The following is a 14,629-nucleotide window of genomic DNA, read 5'->3' as shown; positions in this document are numbered from 1 at the left end:
AAAGCAGGACATTTTTAGGAAAAAAAAATAGGAGAAAATCTTTGGCATCTAGAACTAGGTGGATAATTCTTAGACTTGACACCGAAAGTATGATCAACAAAAGCAAAAACTGATAAATTGGATCTCATCAAAACGAGTTAAAAATGCTTCATAGAAGATCCTTTTAAGTGGATGAAAACTCAAATTACACAGTGGGAAAACATATTTGAAAATCCCATATGAGACAAATGACTTGTATCTATAATATACAAAGAACTCTCCAAACAACTTAAAAAAATCCAACTAGAAAATAAGCAGAAGACAGGAACAGACATTTCATGGAAGAGAATATACACATGGCAAAGAAGCACATGAAAAGATGTTCAACGTCGTTAGCCATTAGGGAAATGCAAATTAAGACCATAATGAGATATCAGAGAATAACTAAAATTAAAGTATAGTGACAACATCAAATGCTGGCGAGTACGTAGAAAAATTATATCACATCACTGGTGGGAAAATAAAACGGTTTAGCCACTCTGAGAAACAGCTTGACAGTCTCTTTTAGTCCTAAAAGTAGATTCACCCTACAATGCAGTAATTGTACTCTTGAGCATTTATCCAAAAGAAACAAAAACTTAATGAAGTTCCCACAGAAACTTACACATAAATGTTCACAGCAGTTTTATTTATAATAGCCAAAAACTGGCAACTACCCAAATGTCTTTCAATGGGTGAATGTTGAAACAAATTGTGATAAAATCTTATGATAGAATACTACCGAGCAACAAAAAGGAACAAATTATTAACATATGCAAAAATTGAAATGAACTTCAAGGGAATGATGCCGAGGGAAAAATTTTAAAAAGCCAATCTCCGAAGATGAAGTAATTCATGATTATGTTTACATATTATTCTTAAAATAACAAAACTGTGGAGATGGAGAACAGATTAGAAGTTGCCAAGGGTTAGAGATGGGGGTAGAAGGTACAGCGGGGGAACTTTGTGAGTTTTGGGGTCCCAGTACAAATAATACAGCAATCTTGGTTTTAATCCCTAAAGATTTTTAAAAGCAATTCCTAATAAAGGTGTCCAGATATTTAGCAATGGCAGCAGATTAGAGGTATAGCTCCCCAACATGACAACTTCGAAAGAGATCTATACTATCAATACTAATTTAATGTATATGTTAATTTTTAAAAGGCCAGTCACAATACTTAACTGGTACATATCTTAACGATATTATTCTGGGTATCCAGCTACACCAGATGGACTAGCAGGATTCTCTGTACACTCAATTCTTATTTAAGACAGTAAATCTTATAATAAGACAGTGAAAAAAAGAAAAAGAAAAAAAACAAACCTCAACTACAGTTGGATGTTCTCACAGGAAGATGAGGTGAAAATATGTAGCAGCGGTTCAAAAGCTTAAGCAGTGGCACCTAAATTTGGCTGCACATTAGTAACATCTGAAGCACTTTTTAAAAACCCTCACACCGACGGTTGGTCATCCTAGACCAATAAAATCATTTTAAATCTCCTCAGACGATGCCAATGTCTAGCCAGAACTGAGAACCAGCGGACTAAGCAGAAGGGGATGTTTCTACAAAGATCTCTTAACAATAAGTCATTTCACCCAATCAGATTTACCTCCTCGCAAAGGGGTAAAGAAGGCTAGATGTTGTCCATACTTGCTTAGCTTTAATTAGCACTTGTGACTTGCCCAAAACCTACATCATGTTTCCCCTAAATTTCATGTTATTCCCTAAATTTTTCAAACCCAGAGCTAAGGGGTTTGCCAGGATGAGATTTTAAGTGCTCACACAGGGGAAGTCCCTGGCAAACCAGGACAGCGGTCACTCTACATTGAAATATAAAGCATCCTAAATAACGCTGCCACTGCTCCCAGATACTAGTCTGTGCCAACCAGTGGAGAAAAGGCATTCTCCATTATTACCACGGCAAATGCTGCTGTACTTGCCTTGGCTAGTCCCTATCTTTTCCAGGCGCCACTCCCCTTCACCTGCTGGTGGACGTTTTGGCCAGCTGACAATGCAGATACTTTCAAACTTTAAGATGAATAAAAATCATCTGGAGGGCCTGTTATAACAGAGATCACTGAGCCCCACCAGAGTTGCTGATTCCATAGGGCTGGGACCGGGCCCTAAAACTTGAATATCTAACACATTATCAGGGGACGCTGGTAAAGCTGGTCCGGAAAAAGAAACCCGACGTGTCAGATCATAAAGTATGGAAGGGCAAGCCCGCCGGCAGTCCAGGCCCGGGAGGACCGGGGTCCCCAGCCCTACAGAGCCAACGGCAGCCCAGCTCGGCGCCCCTCGGAAGCACGGGGTCCCCGCGGCCGAGTCTGTGCCCCCGGCCGGCCCCGGCTCCCCTCTGCCCACCTTGCACGCGGGGGCTGGAAACGGCCTCGGAGAACGACGGCGAGGCGGGAAGGGGGGCTCCAAAGAGGGTCTGGCGACTCGAGTCGCTCCGTTTCTCGGTGGGCTCAGCGCGCGCCGTGGGGGAAGAGGGGCGGGGGTCCGGGAAGAGGGGACGGGCGGCACTCACGTAGACCGGCAGCGGCCACGGGTAGACGGCGGGCTCGGCCCCCACGGGCGACTCCAGCCTCAGCTCCAACTTCTCCCCCATGTCTTCGCGCGCGGCCCCCGCACCAGGCTAGTCTGGCGGTTAGGGGAGGGGCAGGGCGCCGCCGGCGGGGGCGGGGCAGGCGGTCAGGCGGGAGGCTGAGGGGAGGGAGCCTGGCCTGGGCCTCAGCCGCCGCCGCCGCCGCCGCCGCGCTCCCGTCCGGGCTCCGGCTCCCTCTTTGTGGTCACAGGCCCGGGGCCTCCAGCTCTGCTGCCAACTCCGGCCGGTGTGAGGGGAGCACAATGAGCCGGGGCCGGACTGAACCACTCACTCGTGGCGAGCGCCGCCCACCCCGTGGACACGCCCCCTCCCACGCACGCACGCACGCACGTCTTCGGCTGCCCCCGGCCACCCCCACCGGCCCGAAGTGGGGATCCGGGGAGACACCTCGGGGCCTGGGGTGGCGGGTTCAACTCCCGACCTTGACGTACCGTGACACCCCCCCCCCCGCCCCAATAATAAGACTATAATTCCTCATTAGATATGACAGCCGGAATCCCGGCTTCTGTTCACAAAAATGCCGTGTATTTAGCCTATGCTAGGCACCAGACCCTGGATGCTCAGTACTGGCAAAAAAGGAAATGCCCTGACCTCATGGCGCTGCCATTTTAATTGGAATAGTAGTGACAATGGTCAAGGGAGAAAATAAAGTGTCATCATCGCCACGGGGATGGTTAATCTCACGTGTGCACTGCGTGGGGCCCCGGCAACCACAAACATTATTCCAGATGTGGCCAGGAAGGCATTTTTCAGAAGAGATGAACACTGAAATTGGTCCACTTTGAGTAAAGGAGATTGTCAATGCCGCGGCGTGGGTGGGCCTCGTCCATCAGTTGAAGGACTGGAGAGAAAAATGAAGTTCCGTAGAAAGAGGGAACGGTTCCTCCAATGGCCTTGGGACATCAGCTCTTGCCTGTGTCTCCAGCCCAGAGTCCTGCCCTGACTTGCCTGCCTCATGGTCACATGAGTCAACTCCTTAAAACAAAACTATATATGTAAAAATACTGAATATATACAAGCCTATTAATTTGTATATGTGTGTATACATATTATATATATGTATACACATATGTTTATATGTGCGTGCGTTTGTAGTATATGTGTAAGTACTATATACAGTATACATACAAGCCTATATATTTGTGTGTATATATTGTATACATGTATGTATGTGTATATATATAGTATACATATTATAAATGTGAACATGCTGTATATATACACACACCCATATATTGATATATGGGCGTGTATATATACAGTATATGTACACTGTATGTATGTATGTATACAGTGTATATTTATATATAGGTGTGTATATATGTTGTATACCTGTATCTGTATATGTTTCTAGGTATTATATGTATATATGTATATACTATTATATACACACTTGCGTATGTATTTATATGTATGTGTATGTACATGTGCATATTTACATATAGGTGTGTATGTGTGTGTATACATTGTATATATGTATGTGTCTATATCTTATATATATGATATATGTATGTATATATACGATGAATTTATATATACAGTACATATATATTTCTATGCTATATGCTTTCATATGTAGGTGTATATGTGTGTCTATATGTACGTGTATGTATTGCATATATTATATGTGTATGTATGTATACTGTCTATATACACACCTAGATATCTTTGTATGTGTGTATATATGTATGATATATATGTACCTAGGTGTGTATATTGCATGTGTTATACGTATATGTACATACTATATATATACAAACTATGCATTTTATATGTGTGTATGTATAGTGTATATGTCTTTGTGTATTGTATATATTATGTGTATATGTGTGTATACATACTGTATATATACAAACTATGCATTTTACATGTGTGTATGTATAGTGTATATGTCTGTGTGTATTGTATATACTATATGTGTATATGTGTGTATGCATACTGCATATATACACAGCTGTATATTTTTGTATGCGTGTACATATGTACGTGTGTGTGTGTATACACACACACACCCTATGGATTCTGTTTGTCTGGAGAACCCTCACTGATACGGACACTTATGACAATTGAGTACCTGCTCTTTGCCAGCCAGGGAGCCAAAGGCTTGTCCTTTCGGTGTCTGCCTTAAGTGTCACAAGTCCCAGGAGGGAAGGTGATGCGGCTCCTACCAGTGGAGGTGCCTCAGGGTCAGAGAGGTGCACAGGGCGGGGGGCTGGAGCCTGGTGGAGCCCAGGTGGAGTTCTAGCAGCAGTACAGCCTAGCAGTCCCACTTCCCCGGGTGCTTCTCACAAAGACGCCGAGGGAGAGACGGGACCTGAAGGAGGGGATGAGGAAGCTTCCGTGGGTCCGCAAGCCCAGACCAAGGCTGACTCGTCAAGGGTGTTAGAGGTCAGGACTGTGGTTACCCTGGGGGTGGGCTTACACAGAGCCATTCACATTCTGAAAAAGCATCCATTCTGCTCTTGTGTGTATGTCTACCCCCCTCCCCCAAATCTTTTAAAAACAGATTCTCTTGGTTGCTGGGAACACACACGGGGAAGTTGTGTGTGAGGGGGTGTGATCCAGGGGACAGGGAGGAGAAGCCCCCCACTCGTAGGGCCAGGAGTGGCTCAGCTTTGTGAGCTGAGGATGGCCCACGAGGTCCCAGAGAGAAGGGTCCCTGCTCTGTCCCTGCTCTGTGCACCCCACTCCCAGCCTGAGAAGCCCAGAGCCACCCCCCCCCCGCCCCCGCAACACACACACACCAGGGAGGAGAGCCAGTCACCCTGGCTCCCAGGCTCTGGCTCCAAGGCTCCCGGCACTACGAGCTATTTTCAGCTTTCATGCCCTAGGACACGGCCAGAGCTATTGTCTCCGGAAACTCTCTGTCTCTCGCCCGCCCTCCCTCCCTCCCTCCTCCGCTTCTTCCCCTCCCGCTCCATCTGTCCTCCCCTCCACCCGGCATTTCTACACAGGATGGCTCACAGACAGCTGCTCCCCGTGCCCACCTGCCACCATTCGATGGATGTCAAAGCAAGCCCTGGGGACTTCCCTGGAGGTCCAGTGATTAAGACTCCGAGCTTCCACTGCAGGGGGCGCGGGTTCGATCCCTGGTCAGGGAAATAAGATCCCACATGCCGCACGGCACGGCCAAAAAAAATAAATGAATAAAAAATAAAGTTATAGTGATGAAACAGCCCTAGTGGTGCAAGGATGGGACGTATAGCTCTATGGTATAGAATAAAGGTCCGGAAACAGATATATGAGAACTTGATATGACAGAAAGTGGGGAAATTAAGGAGTTTTCAATAAATGGCATTAGGACAATTGCATATCCATGTGGGAAAAAGTAAATTAGAAAAAAAAAAAAGCAAGCCCTGGTCAGGTGTGACCTTGGGCCCAGGGCCATTGGCACACGTTGTCATGTGGGACGTTCTTCCTTCGACTCCTCCTTCCCTCCTGTGTCACTGTCACTTCCTCCAGAACCTTCCTGGACTCCCCTACACAAGCCCGGGGTGTACCCTCACCCGCCCTGGATCACCAGAATTCCAATCCCGGCCCACCCTTCCCTGCCAGGTAAAGAACTGTGCATGGTCAATAAGACCGTAGAGGTCATTGGCCATTGCTACTGCAGCTGGAATTGTTACTGTGTTTAGATAGGGTGACCAACACCCGCCCCCAGTTTGCCCAGGACCGCTCAGGTTTGAGCGCTGGAACTCTGGGGAAACCCTCAGTCCCGGGGAAGCCCAAGAAGCCTGGTCAGCCTATTTAGGACGGATCTTTCACTTGATCTCCCAACCCCCGAGAGCTAGAAAGGGAATCTCCCCCCTCCTTCCATTGTAACCTTCATTCATTCATTCACTCATCCCTTTATTCAACTCCTTTATTCAGCAAGAATTTATGAAGCATCTACTACACAGCAGACACTCTTCTAGGTGCTGGGGACATAACCGCATCCCTGTCCTCAAAGAGCTCACGTTCTAGCGAGGGCAGCAAACAGTCAACTGAGAAGGTGTGACTTATTACATGGGGATGATGTCTCGGAGACCACTGCAGGGCAGGGGAGGTGGGAGAGGAAAGGGGCAGTTCTAAATGCAGGCGCTGACGGGATTGGGACAGACCCTGCCCTGGGCCAGGCTGGTTGCTTCAACACAGCTGTCCTCGCCCAGGGCCATCCTGTGCCTCACCCAGTTCTTCCGTGATGTGTGGGGAAAATCTGTGGTTGTCACAACTGGGGGGGAGGGGCCCCTGGAATCAAATGGGTGCGGCCAGGGATGCTGCTAAACCCCACACAGTGCCCAGGAGGGGCCCTCAGCAGAGGATGACCCGCCCCGAATAACCCCAGTGCCATGGGGGAGGCCCTGCACTAATATGATTCAGACCCGCTGGTGCCCCCAGCTTCCTGCACAGGCAGGGACTCTAACCGGGTCACCTTTCTATCCTGAGGTGACCTAGAGTGGGGCAGCCAAGAGGGCTGAGATGAGTATCGGGGGTGAAATGACAAATCTCTGTGCCCACTCTCCCCGCCGCACCCCAGGGGCGATGGCCTCTATCTCCTCCCTGTGCAGGTAGCTTTTCCCTGAGCCATTTCTTCTTGTCAAGGTCCCTGTCGCAGGTTGGGTTCCCCGAAGATGATGTTGAGAGCAAGGATTGGAGTGCAGGTGGTTGATGTGAGACGTGCAGGAACAGATACAGCTGCCATAGGGTCCCGCAATTCCACTCCTGGGCATAGATCTGGAGAAAACTCTAATTCAAAACTATACATACACCCCTGGGATTTCCCTGGTGGTCCAGTGGTTAAGACTCCGTGCTTCCAGTGCAGGGGGCATGGGTTCCATCTCTGGTCAGGGAACTAAGATCTCACATGCTGTGTGACAATAAAAGAAGAAAGAAAGAAAAAAGGAAGAGAAAAACAGAGAGAGAGAAAGAGAGAGACAAAGAAAGAAAGAGAGAAAGAGAGAGAAAGAAAGAAAGGAAGAAAGAAAAGATACATGCACTCCAATGTTCATTGCAGCACTATTTGCAATAGCCAAGACATGGAAGCTACCTAAATGTCCACTGATGGATGAATGGATAAAGAAGATGTGGTACATATATACAATGGAATATTATTCAGCCATAAAAAGAATGAAATAATGCTATTTGCAGCAACGTGGATGGACCTAGAGATTATCATACTAAGTGAAGTAAGTCAGAAGAGAAAGACAAATATCATATGATCTCACTTATATGTGAAATCTAAAATACGACACAAACGAACTCGTCTAGGAAACAAAAACAGCCTTGCAGACATAGAGAACAGACTTGTGGTTGCCAAGGGGAAGAAAGAGTGAGGGAGGGTTGGATTGGGCGTTTGGGGTTAGCAGATGCAGACTATTAAATATAGGATGGATAAACTACAACGTCCTACTGTCTAGCACAGGGAACTATATTCAATATCCTGTGATAAGCCATAATGGAAAAGAAAAAAGTTTTATTTATAGGTTCCATCCCTAACTGAGCTGGCCCATCCCCTCCCATGGTTCTAAGTGCAGCCCGAGGCTGCAGACTTCCCACCGTGGTCTTCAGCTCCAGAGCAAGCCACCTGCAAACCACCCACATCTTCCCGGGGGCTGGCAACTCTCCTTTGCTACTGATTCCAAGACACATCCAGATAGCAAAAATGTGACCATGAAAAGAAACTCAGGCATGTTCAAATCAGGGAAATAACATTCTTATCTCTGTTCAGCACTCGCTTAATTTTAGAATAGCTTAGAGTTACAAAAAAGTTGCAAAGATCTGTACAGAGTGTACAGAGTGCCGTGGACCCTGACCCAGTACCCCTATTTCCAACACGTTAGTACGTTAGTACGACATGTTTATCCAACTAAGGAACCAAGATGGATACATTGTTATTAACTGAAGTCCACACTTTATTAGAATTTCCCTAGTTTTCCCCTAACATCCTTTTTCTGTCCCAGTCTCCTCTGGGCTGTGACATTTCTTAGACGTCCCTGGGTTTTGATACCTTGAAAGTTTTGAGGAGGACTGGTCAGGTATTTTGTCCCTCAATTTGTTTGTCTGTTTGTTTTCTGATGTTTTTCTTATGGTTGGACTGGAGTTACGGGGTTTGGGGCGGAAGATCCAGACAGAGATAAAAATGCCATTCTCCTCAGGTCACATCAAGGATACACACCATCAACGGGACTTATGACAAACGATTTTACCCTTGATCACCTGGCCAGTATCGTCTTTTTTGTGTGTGTGGCTGCATTGGGTCTTCGTTGCGTGCGGGCTTCTGTAGTTGTGGCACGGGAGCTCAGTAGTTCTGGCTCCCAGGATCTAGAGCGCAGGCTCAGTAGTTGTGGCCCATGGGTTTAGTTGATCTGCGGCACCTGGGATCTTCCCGGACCAGGGCTTGAACCTGTGTCCCCTGCATTGGCAGGCGGATTCTTTTCTTTTCTTTTTTTCTTTTGCAACCCAAACTTTAATCCCAAGGATTCTCACAAAACATATTACAAATGACAGCATGAAAAAAAAAATTGCACAGTAACTCAAAGTTCAGCTCTACAATATACTCTTAATCTGGCAGGACATTGGTATCTTGATAATCTCAAATTTCCAAAAAATATTACAAAGAGCTATGTATTCATGTACAGCAATCACAGAGGGGCCTTATGACCTAACTCAAAGGTAAACTAACTTCCTTGAAACTTCTTAGATTCTAAACTCCCTGGACAACCTCTTGTCCAGTGTGAAGACTAGTGGAATTTTTAAACCTCTAATCTAGGGTAAGGGTGCACCTTTCATTTTTACCTGCTGGCTTGTGTTCACAGCACCTTTTAAAGACTGCTTGCTTAACTACTGCTGCATACCATATCCCAGCTACAGAAAGTCTTTTCAATGTTTGCCAGTGTTGTTTCCATAATAGTAAACATCACACTTTAGGTGGGCAGGAGTTAGAGTTTTATTATCAGTCTAGGCAAGACCAAAAATTCAAAGCAAATTCAATTTTGCTTAAGTGAACATTGTAAGGTAACAATTCTTCACATTACATGCCTCATATGACCCATTTCAAACCAGAGAGATTGACACCTTTATGTGTCACTGGGTCAAGAGACAAACAAATGTGAACAGCTAAAACATTTAAAAAGTGCACCAAGCTTCGGAAGTCTCAAACAAAACTTGAATTTTCTGTACATACTCTTGCCAAATGAAGTTATTGCCTGTACACCACTCCTCTTGCCAAGTGGTCTTCTATTTCCTTTCATTTGACCTAGATCGGCTAGGAGACCTAGAGAAAGATCGGGACGGCTTGTGATTTCTCTCCTGGGACAGGGATCTCTCTCTTCTCCTATATCTAGAAAGGGACCTGCTCTGGCTGACGGAGAAGGCTCTCCATCTCGGAGATGTGTGGGAGGTGGAGGACTCCTCCTCCGATAATCATCTCGAGGGCGACGACCCCAAGAAGGAGGCGGTCACGATTTTGACTTCTCTTTTCCCCATTCGACAGGTCCACTCTTACTCGGCAGCCACATAGGGTTCTCCCATCTAGTTCTCGGACAGCATCGGCTGCATCTCGGGGATCTTCACGTTCAACAAGAGGGAAGCCGGGAGGGTTTTTAGCAACCCACATACTTCAGAGTGGTCCATAATAGCCTAAAGCTCGTTCCAATTCAGCCTTGTTACCGCTGTTTCCAAGATTCCCTACATAAACTTGACAGTCCAACGGACAGGAATCACGATGCAAGACCCTCGTGACTCCTGGGTTTCACGGGCCACAGGGTGATCCCGGGCCTCTAGAATCTGGCAGCTGAATCTGCTCACACAAGTTGTCCTGTGGGGATGCTTTTCCCCCTATGTGTCCAGCCCGGGGCCCTGCTGTCTTGGCCCGTCCTCCCGGGTGAGAAGGTGAACCCCAGCTCCCTGGAGCAGACACTCAGAGCCCTGGTGACTGGACTCACGGCTGACGGGGTTGGAGCGGCGGCTGGACATGTGTGGCCAGCCTGGTGGTGTTTGGCCCCGTCTGCAGTTCCAGTTCCAGCTGAGAAAGAGCCTCCCTGTGCTATTTTCTCCTGGTTGTGTAAGGATCCCCGGTGTCATTTGACAGAAATGTAGATGGTGTGTTCTTTCTCTCTTTTCTCCCTGCTTCCTCTCCTCCCTCTCTCCCTCCCTCTCTCCCTCCCTCTCTCCCTCCCTCTCTCCCTGTCCCTCTTTCCCTGTTCTGCTCTCCCTCTACCTCTTTCCCTCTCCCTCTCTCTCTCCATCTGACTCTCCCTCTCCCCCCCCCTCTTTCCTCTCCCTCTTCCCTCTCGCTCTCCCTCTCCCTCTTCCCTCTGCCTCTCCCTCTTCCCTCTCCCTCTCTCCCTCTGCCTCTTTCCTCTCCCTGTTTCCTCTCCCTGTTTCCTCTCCCCGTTTCCTCTCCCTGTTTCCTCTCCGTTTCCTCTCCCTCTTTCCTCTCCCTCTTCCCTTTCCTCTCTCCCTCTCCCTCTCTCCCTCCCTCTCTCCCTGTGCCTGTTTCCCTGTCCTTGTTTCCTTGTTCCGCTGTGCCTCTACCTCTTTCCCTCTCCCTCCCTCCCTCTCCCTCTCCTTCCACCTCCTTCCCTCTCTGGAGAGGGAAGGAGGTGGAAGGAGAGGGAGAGAGAGCAGGAGAGGGAGGGGGAGAGGGAGAGAAAGGGGGGGAGAGGGAGAGAGGGATAGAGGGAGGGAGGGAAAGACATCTCTCCCTTCCTCCCTCTCTCTCTCCCTCCCTCTGTCCCTCTCCCTCCCTCTCTCCCGCTCCCTCCCCCCTCCCTCTCCCTCTAACTTTCCCTCTCCCTCCGTCTCTCCATCTCCCTCACTCCCTCCCAGAGAGGGAGAGATGAGATGGAGGGAGAGGCAGAGACAAGGGAGAGGGAGAGAGGGAGAGGGAGAGGGAGGGGGAAGAGAGGGAGAGAGAGAGATGTCTCTTCCTCCCTCCCTCTCCCTCTCTCCTCCTTCTCTCTCTCTCTCCCTCACCCTCTCTCCCTCTCCCTCCCTCCATCACTTTCCCTCCTTCTCCCTCTCCCTCCCTCTCCCTCCCTCTCCCTCTCCCTCTCTCCCTCCCAGAGAGGGAGAGACAGAGGGAGAGGGAGCGGGGGAGAGAGGGACACGGAGAGGGAGGGAGGGAGACAGAGAGGGAAGCAGGCACCCTCTCTCCTTCTCCCACTCCCTACATCCTTCTCCGACTCCCCCTCTCCTTCGCTCCCTCCCTCTCCTCTCCCTCCGTCTCTCCCTCTCCTTCCCTCCCTCTAGGAGAGGAAGAGGAAGGGAGGGAGAGGGAGAGAGGGACGTGGAGGGAGAGGGAGAGGGAGAGAAGTCTCGACCTCCTTCCCTCTCCCTCCCTCGCCCTTTCCCTTCCTCTCTCCCTCTCCCTCCCTCTCCCTCTCTCTGTCTCTCCCTCTCCCTCCGTCTCTCCCTCTCCCTCACTCCCTCCCAGAGAGGGAGAGATGGAGGAAGAGGCAGAGACGAGGGAGAGGGAGAGAAGGAGAGGGACAGATGGAGGGAGGGGGAGAGGGAGGAAGAGGGAGAGAGGGAGAGGGAGAGGGAGGGGGGAGAGAGGGAGAGAAGAAGGAGAGAGGGAAAGGGAGGGAGGAAGAGACCTCTCTCTCTCTCCCTCTCTCCCCCCTCCCTCTCCCTCTCCCTCTCTCCCTCTCCCTTGTCTCTGCCTCTTCCTCCGTTTCTCCATCTCTGGGAGGGAGTGAGGGAGATAGAGAGACGGAGGGAGAGGGAGAGTTGGAGGGAGAGGGAGGAGAGGGAGGAGAGGGAGGAGAGGGAGGAGAGGGAGGGAGGGAGAGGGAGAAAGGGAGGGAGAGAGGGATAGACGGAGGGAGCGAAAGATGTCTCTCCCTCTCTCCCTCTATCCCTCTCCCTTCCTCCCTCTCCTCCCTTTCCCTCTCCCTCCGTCTCTCCATCTCCCTCACTCCCTCCCAGAGAGGGAGAGATGGAGGGAGAGGCAGAGACAAGGGAGAGGGAGAGAGGGAGAGGAGGAAGGAGGGGGGAGAGAGGGAGAGAGAGAGAGGTCTTTTCCTCCCTCCCTCTCCCTCTCTCCTCCTTCTCTCCCTCTCTCCCTCCATCACTTTCCCTCCTTCTCACTCTCCCTCCCTCTCCCTCTCCCTCTCTCCCTCCCAGAGAGGGAGAGACAGAGGGAGAGGGAGAGGGGGACAGGGAAAGAGAGACAGGGATGGAGGGAGGGAGAGAGAGAGGCAGAGAGGGACAGGGGTGGAGGGAGGGAGAGAGGGAGGCAGAGAGGGACAGGGAGAGAGGGAGAGGGAGAGAGGGACAGGGAAAGAGAGACAGGGATGGAGGGAGAGAGGGACAGGGAGAGAGGGAGGGAGAGAGGCAGAGGGAGGGATGGAGGGAGAGGGAGAGTGAGAGGCAGGGAGGTAGAGGGAGGGAGGGAGACAGGGAGACAGAGAGGGAGACAGGGAGAAGGGCTGATGGGGGCTCCCTCCCCCTCCCATCCTCTCCCCACTGCTTTCTCTTTTTTCTGCTTCAACAAACACCAGGCGCCTTTTAGATCAGCCCTGAAGTCAACGTTGATGCTTGGACGGCCTGACCTCCCTGCTGCCTTCCAGCCCAGGACCACAGCTGGGAGATGAAGTCTGTGGGGCCCTGGGCAGCGGCGGCGGCGGGCTGGCACAGGCACCTCCTCTGATGCCCAATCTCTCCTGGCAGCCGCCAGCTCCCCTCCCTGACTCCCCAACATTTGGGGCTTTTTAAATATGTGTCGATAATGCCATGAGCTACTATTTAACTTTTCCACGAGGACCCATCTCCCGAAATGCAGTGGTTTTCAGCCTTGGCTGCACTAGGGAACCCCCAGGGAAGGGAGAGACATCTGTACCTCCCTCTCTCTCCCTCTTCCTCCGTATCTCCTTCTGGCTCTCTCCCTCTCCCTCTCCCTCTCCCGCTCCCTCTCCCTCTGGGGTGATGCCCAATGAGCTCAGATTCGCAGATGTTCCCCCCATCCCCTCTCTGTGCCTTGCGTGGGGTCTGGGCCTTCTCACTGTGGCCCGGGTACGGCCTTGACATTCAGGCATCGGTTCCTGCAAGGACACTTGCGTTTGGTCCATACCGCGTGTGGCTGCAGTCTGTTCTTCTCCCTTTTAGCATCTTCAGTAGATGGGGGCTGTGCATGAGCCCTTCATCTTCCCCGCAGACACCACTGGTGCTTGCTTGGCCTCGCGGGTGATGCGGGGGGCACGGGGGACAGTCCTGTGTCCCGACCTTCTTGGGCTGCAGAGAGGCCACGTTGGTCCTGTGGTGACTGGGGGCTCCCAGGAGAACCCCACCGCAGACCTGGAGAGGTGGCCCCAGAGAAGGTGGCGTACGCCTGGGGCCGGGCCTCACCAGCCAGCCCCGGGCCACCTGCAGCAACAGGCCTCTCGCCGTCCAGGGGCTGGGTGTTCGGGCGCCGTGGGGATGAGCTGCTGTCTGCATGGCAGCCGAGTTTGTATTGTTGAGCCCGGGGAGGCCCCTGGGTGGCTCCTGGAGAGCCTGGTCGCATTTCTTCCTGCCCTTGGCCTTAGAGCTCATCACGGTTCACGCCGTTTCTGGTTCCAAAAGGACCTGTGTTCATAAAGACCACGTGTTAGGACAGCACCAAAGTGTCTAGAAATCCGGGCCAGGAAGAGGAGGGAGGGGGATTGGCTGTGCCCGCCAGTGGCCTGAGAGCCCTGCCCGCCCGCAGAGACCTGGCCCGGGGCCCGTGGGGAGGGCGTAGCCCACGGGCCCCAGCGCTGGCCGTCTCTGGGTTCCAGGAGAACTGCACGATCCTCGGGGAGCTGGTAAGGCTGCAGGCCCAGAAGTCCTGCCTGCTGGGGTTCAGCACGCGTGCCGACTCCGTGCTGGAGATGAACATGGCCAAGACCAGCCAGCTGGTGAACACTTTCCTAGGTAACCCCGCCTTCCCGAGTCCCAGTGGGGACGGGGGTCAGGCAGACCTTGACTGGACGTGGTGCTGCCTGAGACCCCACTGTGTCAGCCCTTGGGGGTCGCCTTCCCCAACCCTTCATTCTGCCTC

The 14,629-nt window shown here is 50.9% G+C and overlaps 1 protein-coding gene, 1 long non-coding RNA gene and 1 pseudogene across 4 annotated transcripts in view; all 3 read right to left on the bottom strand.

Annotated features, from left to right (window-relative positions):
* The window catches only part of LOC137759785 (uncharacterized), a 63,462-nt gene extending 60,575 nt beyond the window's left edge, over positions 1-2,887 (bottom strand). For all 3 annotated transcript variants that reach the window (XR_011073196.1, XR_011073198.1, XR_011073197.1), the window contains exon 1: positions 2,551-2,887. This is a non-coding gene — a long non-coding RNA (uncharacterized lncRNA). The remainder of the gene's footprint in view (positions 1-2,550) is intronic.
* LOC137759783 (ELKS/Rab6-interacting/CAST family member 1-like) overlaps positions 1-14,629 on the bottom strand; it is a 901,087-nt gene that overhangs the window by 550,203 nt on the left and 336,255 nt on the right.
* On the bottom strand, positions 9,644-14,467 carry LOC137755428 (serine/arginine-rich splicing factor 3 pseudogene; annotated as a pseudogene).

This window comes from Eschrichtius robustus, chromosome 2 (genome assembly GCF_028021215.1).
Source record: "Eschrichtius robustus isolate mEscRob2 chromosome 2, mEscRob2.pri, whole genome shotgun sequence".
Lineage (NCBI taxonomy): Eukaryota > Metazoa > Chordata > Mammalia > Artiodactyla > Eschrichtiidae > Eschrichtius > Eschrichtius robustus.
This window is presented reverse-complemented; position numbering and strand designations above follow the sequence as displayed.